The following is a 10,415-nucleotide window of genomic DNA, read 5'->3' as shown; positions in this document are numbered from 1 at the left end:
ATGGTGTGTCAGCAGCTAGCAGGTTGCTCAGAGGTTTTGCAATTTTTGAAAAATTCTTTATAAACCTTCTGTAGAATCCTGCATGCCCCAAAAAGCTTCTGATTGCCTTAACATTGGCAGGTGGTGGTAATTTTTCAATTACTTCTACCTTTGCCTTATCCACCTCTATTCCCTTGCTTGAAATTTTGTGCCCAAGGACAATTCCTTCAGTCACCATAAAGTGACATTTCTCCCAGTTTAAAACCAGGTTAGTCTCTTGGCACCTTTTCAGGACAAGTGTTAGGTGGTTAAGACAGGAGCTGAATGAGTCTCCATATACTGAGAAGTCATCCATGAAGACTTCCAGGAATTTCTCCACCATATCAGAGAAGATGGATAGCATGCATCTCTGAAAGGTTGCAGGAGCATTACATAGACCAAAAGGCATCCTCCTATAGGCAAACACGCTAGAAGGGCAGGTGAATGCTGTTTTCTCTTGGTCTTGAGGATCTACTGCAATTTGGTTGTAACCTGAATAGCCATCCAAAAAGCAGTAATAATCATGACCAGCTAGTCTTTCTAGCATTTGGTCTATGAATGGTAAAGGAAAATGATCCTTTCTGGTGGCTGTATTGAGCCTTCTGTAGTCAATACACATACGCCACCCTGTAACTGTTCTTGTAGGAACCAGTTCATTTTTTTCATTATGAACCACTGTCATACCTCCCTTCTTAGGGACAACTTGGACGGGGCTCACCCAGGGGCTATCAGAAATAGGATAAATAATTCCAGCATCTAGTAATTTAGTGACCTCTTTCTGCGCCACCTCCTTCATGGCTGGATTTAGCCGTCTTTGTGGTTGAACCACTGCTTTGGCATTATCCTCCAATAGGATCTTGTGCATGCATCTTGCTGGGCTAATGCCCTTAAGATCACTTATGGACCACCCAAGAGCTGTCTTGTGTGTCCTTAGCACTTGAATTAGTGCTTCCTCTTCCTGTTGATTTAAAGCAGAGCTTATGATCACTGAAAAAGTGTCACCCTCTCCCAGAAATGCATACTTCAGGGATGGTGGTAGTGGTTTGAGCTCAGGTTTGGGAGGCTTATCCTCCTCCTGAGGAATTTTCAAAAATTCTTTTGTTTCCTCTGGTTCTTCCTGATCAGGCTGAACATCCTTGAAGATGTCCTCTAGCTCTGATTCTAGACTTTCAGTCATATTGATCTCTTCCACCAAAGAGTCAATAATGTCAGCGCCCATGCAGTCATTGGTGTGTCTGGGTGCTGCATAGCTTTTACAGCATTCAACTTGAACTCATCCTCATTGACTCTCAGGGTTACTTCCCCTTTTTGTACATCAATGAGAGTTCGTCCAGTTGCTAGGAAAGGTCTTCCTAGAATGAGAGTTGCACTCTTGTGCTCCTCCATTTCCAACACTACAAAGTCAGTTGGAAAAGCGAATGGCCCAACCTTGACAATCATGTCCTCAATTATGCCTGATGGATATTTAATGGAGCCATCAGCAAGTTGGAGGCATATCCGGGTTGGTTTGACTTCTTCAGTTAACCCAAGCTTTCTGATAGTGGATGCAGGTATTAGATTGATACTTGCTCCAAGGTCACACAGGGCTGTCTTGGTGCAAGCATCTTCTAATGTGCATGGTATCATAAAGCTTCCTGGATCTTGAAGCTTTTCTGGTAAGCTTTTCAGAATGACTGCACTGCATTCTTCAGTGAGAAACACTTTTTCAGTTTCTCTCCAATCCTTCTTATGACTTAAGATCTCTTTCATGAACTTAGCATAAGAAGGTATTTGCTCAAGTGCCTCTGCAAACGGAATCTTTATTTCAAGAGTCCTTAAATAGTCTGCAAAGTGGGCAAATTGCTTATCCTGTTCCGCTTGGCGGAGTTTCTGAGGATAAGGCATCTTGGCTTTATATTCATCAACCTTAGTTGCTGTAGGTTTATTCCTTACAGAGGTGGTTGGAGAAGCCTTTTTAGAGGGGTTACTATCAGAACTCTCAGGTGTCTGATTCCCCATTGGCGTTTGAACGCCAGGATTGGGTGAAGAATGGGCGTTTAACGCCAACTTTTCCCCATTTTCTGGCGTTTGAACGCCAGAACTGGGCAAGGAATGGGCGTTTGAACGCCAGCTTTTCCCCCTTTTCTGGCGTTTGGACGCCAAGAGTATTCCTCTCTGGGCTCTTACTGTCCTCAGAGGGATTTTGGACAGTGGTTTGGTTATCCTCTGTCAATTGTTCCTTTATTGGCTTCTTGCTACTTTGAGCAGTGTTATTCAATGTCTTCCCACTCCTCAGTTGAACTGCTTGGCATTCTTCTGTTATCTATTTAGATAACTGCTGTTTTTCCTGATTCAACTGTGATTCTATGTTCTTGTTAGCAATTTTAGTTTCTTGGAGCATCTCTTTAAATTCTGCTAACTGTTTTGTCATCAGGTGTAATTGCTGATTAAGCTCAACCATCTGTTCTTGAGGATTAGGATCAGTGGCTACTGCCATAACTTCTTTTGTAGAGAACTCATTGCTAGAGTACAAATATTGATTTCTAGCAATAGTATCTATAAGCTCTTGAGCCTCTTCAATCGTGTTCCTCATATGTATAAATCCACCAGATGAGTGGTCTAGAGACATCTGAGCTTTTTCTGTAAGCTCATAGTAGAAGATGTCTAACTGTACCTACTCTGAAAACATTTCAGAGGGGCATTTTCTTAGCATACCTCTATACCTCTCCCAGGCATTATAAAGGGATTCATTATCCTCTTGTTTAAAGCCTTGGATGTCCAGCCTTAGCTGTGTCATCCTTTTTGGAGGATAAAATTGATTCAAGAATTTGTCTGATAACTGTTTCCATGTCTTTATGCTTGCTATAGGTTGGTTATTCAACCACCTCTTAGCTTGAATCTTTTACAGCAAATAGAAACAGTAATAGTCTGTAGACATCCCGATCCACCTCTTTATCACGTACTGTGTCAGCAATTTGTAAGAATTGTGCCAGAAACTCAGTAGGTTCTTCCTGTGGAAGACCGAAATACTGGCAATTTTGCTGCACCATGATAATGAGTTGAGGATTTAGCTCAAAGCTGCTTGCTGTAATGGGAGGTATACAGATGCTACTCCCATATGTAGCTGTAATGGGGTTAGCATATGACCCCAGAGTCCTTCTGGACTGTTCAATTCCACTTAGGTCCATGATGGAGAAAGGGAATACGATATGAATTCACAAGTAAAAATTTTTTTTTAACCGAAAAAATAAAATAAAACAAAAGGAAAATAAAATAAATTTTCAAAAACTAAAAGAAAATAAGATCAAAGCAAATTGAAAACTAAATCAATTAGTTAATTAAAAAGATTTTGGAATTAGCAATTGAAAAGATATGATTGAAAATTATTTTGAAAAAGATTTGATTGATTTTTTTTTAAATGAGGAAAGAGAAAAACAACAAAATGACACCAAACTTAAAATTTTTAGAAAATCAGACACAAATTTTCGAAAACTTAAAGGAAAACACAAAGAAGACACCAAACTTAGAATTTTTAAGGATCAAAAAAGGACTAAGGATATGCAAATTCGAACAATAAAAGAAAACAAAAGCATGCAATTGACACCAAACTTAAAATATGAAACTAAACTCAAATAAAAGACTCTAAACCAACAAAAAAAAAATAAAACAGTCCTAATCTAAGCAACAAGATAAACCGTCAGTTGTCCAAACTCGAACAATCCCCGGCAACGGCGCCAAAAACTTGGTGCACGAAATTGCAATCACACTTTTGCAATTCCGCACAACTAACCAGCAAGTGCACTGGGTCGTCCAAGTAATACCTTGCGTGAGTAAGGGTCGATCCCACGGAGATTGTCGGCTTGAAGCAAGCTATGGTTATTGGTGCACGAAATTGCAATCACACTTTTGCAATCCCGCACAACTAACCAGCAAGTGCACTGGGTCGTCCAAGTAATACCTTACGTGAGTAAGGGTCAATCCCACGGAGATTGTCGGCTTGAAGCAAGCTATGGTTATCTTGTAAATCTTAGTCAGGATATCAGAAATTATCAGGATTGATTATGAAAAGCAAAAGAACATGAATTAAGTACTTGTTTTGCAGTAATGGAGAATAGGTTGGGGTTTTGGAGATGCTCCATCTTCTGAATCTCTACTTTCCTACTGTCTTCTTCTTCAAGCACGCAAGGCTCCTTCCATGGCAAGCTGTATGCAAGGGTTTCACCGTTGTTAGTGGCTACCTCCCATCCTCTCAGTGGAAATGTTCAACGCACCCTGTCACGGCACGGCTATCCATCTGTCGGTTCTCAATCAGGCCGGAATAGAATCCAGTGATTCTTTTGCGTCTGTCACTAACGCCGGCGCCTTCAGGAGTTTGAAGCTCGTCACAGTCATTCAATCATTGAATCCTACTCAGAATACCACAGACAAGGTTTAGACCTTCCGGATTCTCTTGAATGCCGCCATCAGTTCTAGCTTATACCACGAAGATTCCGGTTAAAGAATCCAAGAGATATCTACTTAATTTAAGGTAGAACGGAGGTGGTTGTCAGGCACACGTTCATAGTTGAGAATGATGATGATTGTCACGGATCATCTCATTCATCCGATTTAAGAACAAGTAGTATCTTAGAATGGAAGCAAGCATGATTGAATGAGAAACAGTAGTAATTGCATTAATCCATCAAGACACAGCAGAGCTCCTCACCCCCAACCATGGGGTTTAGAGACTCATGCTGTGGAAGGTACACAAAGAAACGTGTAAAGTGTCATGAGGTACAGATACAATGTCAAAAGATCCTATTAATAGTAGACTAGTAACCTAGGGTATACAGAAATGAGTAAATGACGTAAAAATCCACTTCTGGGTCCACTTGGTGTGTGCTTGGGCTGAGCATTGAAGCATTTTCGTGTAGAGACCTTTTCTGGAGTTAAACGCCAGCTTTTATGCCAGTTTGGGCGTTTAACTCCAAGTTTTATGCCAGTTCCAGCGTTAAACGCTGGAATTTCTGAGGCTGTATTGCCACGCCGGTTTGGGCCATCAAATATCGGGCAAAGTATGGACTATTATACATTGCTGAAAAGCCCAGGATGTCTACTTTTCAATGCTGTTGAGAGAGCGCCAATTGGGCTTCTGTAGCTCCAGAAAATCCACTTCGAGTGCAGGGAGGTCAGAATCCAACAGCATCTGCAGTCCTTTTCAGTCTCTGAATCAGATTTTTGCTCAGAGCCCTCAATTTCAGCCAGAAAATACCTGAAATCACAGAAAAACACACAAACTCATAGGAAAGTCCAGAAAAGTGAATTTTAACTAAAAACTAATAAAAATATACTAAAAACTAACTAGATCATACTAAAAACATACTAAAAACAATGCCAAAAAGCGTATAAATTATCCGCTCATCAGTTATCTTGTAACTCTTTGTCAGGATATCAATAATTATCAGGGTTGATTGTAAAAAGTAAAAGAACATGAAATAAGTACTTGTTTTGCAGTAATGGAGAACAGGTTGAGGTTTTGGAGATGCTCTATCTTCTGAATCTCTGCTTTCCTACTGTCTTCTTCTTCAGGCACGCAAGACTCCTTCCATGGCAAGCTGTATGTAGGGTTTCACTGTTGTCAATCGCTACCTCCCATCCTCTCAGTGAAAATGTTCAACGCGCTCTGTCACAGCACGGCTAATCATCTGTCGGTTCTCAATCAGGTTGGAATAGAATCCAGTGATTCTTTTGCGTCTGTCACTAACGCCCAGCCTTCAGGAGTTTGAAGCTCGTCACAGTCATTCAATCCTTGAATCCTACTCAGAATACCACAGACAAGGTTTAGACCTTCCGGATTCTCCTGAATGCCGCCATCAATTCTAGCTTATACCACGAAGATTCTGATTAAGGAATCCAAGAGATATTTACTCAATCTAAGGTAGAACGGAGGTGGTTGTCAGGCACACGTTCATAGGTGAGAATGATGATGAGTTTCACAGATCATCACATTCATCAGGTTTAGGAACAAGTGATATCTTAGAATGGAAGCAAGCGTGATTGAATGAAAAACAGTAGTAATTGCATTAATCCATCAAGACACAGCAGAGCTCCTCACCCCCAACCATGGGGTTTAGAGACTCATGCTGTAGAAGATACAATGAGAAACGTGTAAAGTGTCATGAGGTGCAGATACAATGTCAAAAGATCCTATTAATAGTGAACTAGTAACCTAGGGTATACAGAAATGAGTAAATGACGTAAAAATCCACTTCCGGGGTCCACTTGGTGTGTGCTTGGGCTGAGCATGGAAGCTTTTATGTGTAGAGACTTTTTCTGGAGTTAAATGCCAGCTTTTCTGCCAGTTTGGGCGTTTAACTCCAATTCTTATGCCAGTTCCGGCGTTAAACGCTGGGAATTCTAAAGCTGATTTGCAATGCCAGTTTGGGCCATCAAATCTCGGGCAAAGTATGGACTATTATACATTGCTGGAAAGCCCAGGATGTCTACTTTCCAACGCCGTTGAGAGCGCACCAATTGGGTTTCTGTAGCTCCAGAAAACCCATTTCAAGTGTAGGGAGGTTAGAATCCAACAGCATCTGCAGTCCTTTTCAGCCTCTGAATCAGATTTTTGCTCAGGACCCTCAATTTCAGCCAGAAAATACCTAAAATCTCAGAAAAACACACAGACTCATAGTGATGTCCAGAAAAGTGAATTTTAACTAAAAACTAATAAAAATATAATAAAAACTAACTAAAATATACTAAAAACATACTAAAAACAATGCCAAAAAGCGTATAAATTATCCGCTCATCAAGAACTCACTAGAAGATCAAGAAGAGTAGTATATATAGGAGTAGTTTTGAACTATAGAGAAGCTTGGCACTTTGGAGAACTACCCTCTGTATATTTACTTTTCTGCACTTTTAGCTAAGCATGTATTATTTTCTGCCATTTTCCATTTCTAGAGCTATGAACAACTAAACCCCTTTCATTGGGTTAGGGAGCTTTGTTGTAATTTGATGGATCAATTATAGTCTTCATTCTCCTTCTTCTTTCTTCTCTTTTGATTTACTAGAAAGCTTTCGATCTTAATTCAATTGGTTAGTTGTCTTGGAAAAGAAACTCTCCATAATTGGATCTCCTCTGAGCCTTGGAAATGGGATGAGGAGATCATGCTAGAAATGCTTTCTCATGTTGGACCAAATTGGGGTTTGGGCGGATATAGTGACATGTAATCCGCCCAACACTTTGATTTGGAAATACATGTGGTATAATCAGTGACCACACTTCATCTCTTTCCATGAGCAATTAAATCAAGGAATTGGGCAATTGTTTAAGCTTAGAGAGATTGGGTTGCCAAGGAATTGGAACCCAATCACCTAAGATTGCCAAAGAGATCAATAGATGCTTTGATTGAGGAAGATATGAAAATGAATTTGATCCAGAGAATACAATATCTCCTGAGCCCAATGAATTCCCCATTTTTGATCTTATCCATTTTCTTTACTTTCTGCCATTTATTTTTGTGCTCATTTCCCCAAATCCCCATCTAAGATTCTGCACTTTATTTTCTGCTGTTTACTTTCCTGCCATTTAATTTTCTGCAATTCTCAAACTACATTCTGTTTAGCTCAACTAGCATACTCCTCCAACTAAAGTTGCTTGACCAATCAATCCCTATGGGATTCAACCTCACTCTATTGTGAGTTTTTACTTGACGACAATTCGGTATACTTGTCGAAGGGAGATTTGTTGAGAGATAAGTTTTCGTGCATCAAGTTTGTAGCGCCATTGCTGGGGATTGATTTTGTATCAACAATGATTAAGTTGGAAGTTTACTAGATTGAGCATTTTTCTTTTGTTTCTTACTTTATTCAATTGTTTACGTTCAGTTTGTTTAGTTTCGTCCTCATCCCTATACCCTCTCTGTTTTCTTTCTTTCTTTGTTATTATTTACAATTCTACTCACTAACCCACTAACTGTTTGATAATTGCACCACTCACACTAACAATCACTCTAACAAAAATAATCTCTTTATTTCATCTCTTGCTGTGTGCTTTGTTAGTTGTATGACAGGGAGAAGAGGGGGAGCTTCAACTTTCTTTGATTCAGAACCTGAAAGGACCCTCCGGAGACTAAGGAGGGAAGCAAGAGGGAAAGGAGTTGTTGGTGCTGAGGAAGAGGAAGAGTATTTTGAAACAAACATGGAGGAGAATTTGGAAAACAATCATCAAGGAGAAGCTCACAACCATGCTAGAGAAGGCCCTGCAAATCATGCTGGGCAAGAGAGGAGAGTTCTAGGCTCTTACATCAATCCAAATCCAGGAAACTGTGGAAGTAGCATCCAAAAGCCCACCATACATGCCAAAAACTTTGAATTAAAATCCCAGCTCATCACCCTTATTCAGAACAATTGCTCATTTGGAGAAAGTGCTCAAGAAGACCCCAACCAACATCTAACCACCATATTGAGAGTCTGTGACACTGTGAAGTCTAATAGAGTCCACACGGATGTCTATAGGCTGCTTTTGTTTCCTTTTTCACTCAGGGACAAGGCATCTAAGTGGCTTAAATCTTTCCCAAAGGAGAGCTTAACAAATTGGGAAGAAGTGGTGAACAAGTTTTTGGCAAGATTCTACCCTCCTCAAAGAATTAACAGGCTGAGAGCTGAGGTGCAAACTTTCAGGCAACAAGATGGTGAGACTTTCTATGAGGCATGGGAGAGGTTTAAGGACTTAACAAGAAGATGCCTACTAGATATGTTCAATAAATGGGTTCAACTTCACATTTTCTATGTAGGTCTTTCTTACGAGTCAAAGAAGGCTGTAGACCATTCCTCAGGAGGCTCTCTAAACAAGAAGAAAACCATTGAAGAAGCCATGGATGTCATTGAGACGGTAGCTGAGAATGACTACTTCTATGCCTCTGAAAGAAGCAACACTCGAGGAGTAATGGAGCTGAACCACATGGATGCATTGCTAGCTCAAAATAAGATGATCACCAAGCAGCTAGCAGATCTTACCAAGAAGGTAGAGGAAAACTAAGTTGCAGCAGTCATCACTTCATCACCAGCTTAAGAAGGAGTGAATTTAGGAGAAGAAGGTGACTGGGAACAAGCCAACTATGTTGGAAACTCACCTAGACAAATCCATGATCCATACTCCAAAACTTACAACTCTGGATGGAGAAATCACCCTAACTTTGGATGGGGGAATCAACAAGACCAAGGCGAAGACCAGAGACGCCACAACCACAATTCCAACAATAATGCAACTCACCAACATGCCTCACAGAGGTCCTATCAACACTCACCTAACCACCTTCCTCAACCACCTAATCTCAATCCACCATCACTAACCGAGGATAGACTTTCAAAGATTGAGACTCTACTTGAAGACATATGTAGAGAAGTCTAAGACAATAAGGTGTTTAAGGAAGAAGTGCGAGCCAATATCAAAAACCAAGGGGAAAACATCAAGAGAATGGAGTCCCAAGTAGGGTATCTATCTCAACAAATTCCCAAACCCACTGATGGATTTCCCAGTGACACAGAGAAGAATCCAAGAGGAGAAATAAAGAAAGTAAGGTGGGAAGAATGTAAGATGATTACCACAAGTGATGAGAGGAGTATGGAGGAAGTAGAACACCTCCAAGACAGTCCAAAGGGAAACCATGAAAAAAAACCATGCACCCCAACTCACACTCAAGGAAGAGCTAAAGAAAAGAGAGATACTGAACCCATATGCACCCTTTCCCAAAAGGCTTAAGGGTGGTGTAGCAGAGAGAATGTATTCAAGGTTCCTCGACATGTTTGCATCTCTTGATGTAAATATACCATTCATTAAGGTCCTCCAGCAAATGCCCTCCTACATCAAGTATATAAAGGAGCTACTAGCTAGAAAGAGTTCATTGAAGGGTGGACAAACAATAAAGATAAACAAGGATTGCAGTGCTCTCATTCAACCAGAGCCACCCACAAAGAAGAAGGATCCAGGGAGTTTCCATATTCCCTGTGCTATAGGAGAAACAATGATTGATAAGGGACTCTGTGACCTGGGAGCAAGTATCAACCTAATTCCTCTATCCCTCATGAAAAAGCTTTAAATCAATGAGCTAACACCCACAGATGTAATCATCAAATTGGCTGACAAAACTCAAAAACAGGCAATAGGAGTGGTTGAGAATGTGTTAGTGAAGGTTGAGAACTACTTCCTCCCCACAGACTTTGTCATCCTAGAAATGGATGAGAATCCTATTCACCCCATCATTCTGGGAAGGCCATTCTTAGCTACAGCCAGAGCACTTATAGATGTGGAGCGAGGAGAGCTAGTACTGAGAATACATGATGAACAGATCATGATAACAAGGAGCTAAAGGAAGAGTCAAACAAGGGAACTCAAGCACTACCCCTAAGAACTCCTGTGGTTAACAACCAAT

General features: G+C 40.6%; 1 non-coding gene across 1 annotated transcript; it reads right to left on the bottom strand.

Annotated features, from left to right (window-relative positions):
• Positions 1 to 8,635: 8,635 nt before the first annotated feature.
• LOC112792915 (small nucleolar RNA R71) lies at positions 8,636 to 8,742 on the bottom strand. The gene has a single exon (XR_003197633.1). It is a non-coding gene; the product is annotated as a small nucleolar RNA R71 (small nucleolar RNA).
• Between the last annotated feature and the right edge of the window lie 1,673 nt (positions 8,743 to 10,415).

This window comes from Arachis hypogaea, chromosome 3, assembly GCF_003086295.3.
Source record: "Arachis hypogaea cultivar Tifrunner chromosome 3, arahy.Tifrunner.gnm2.J5K5, whole genome shotgun sequence".
NCBI classification, from domain to species: domain Eukaryota; kingdom Viridiplantae; phylum Streptophyta; class Magnoliopsida; order Fabales; family Fabaceae; genus Arachis; species Arachis hypogaea.
This window is presented reverse-complemented; position numbering and strand designations above follow the sequence as displayed.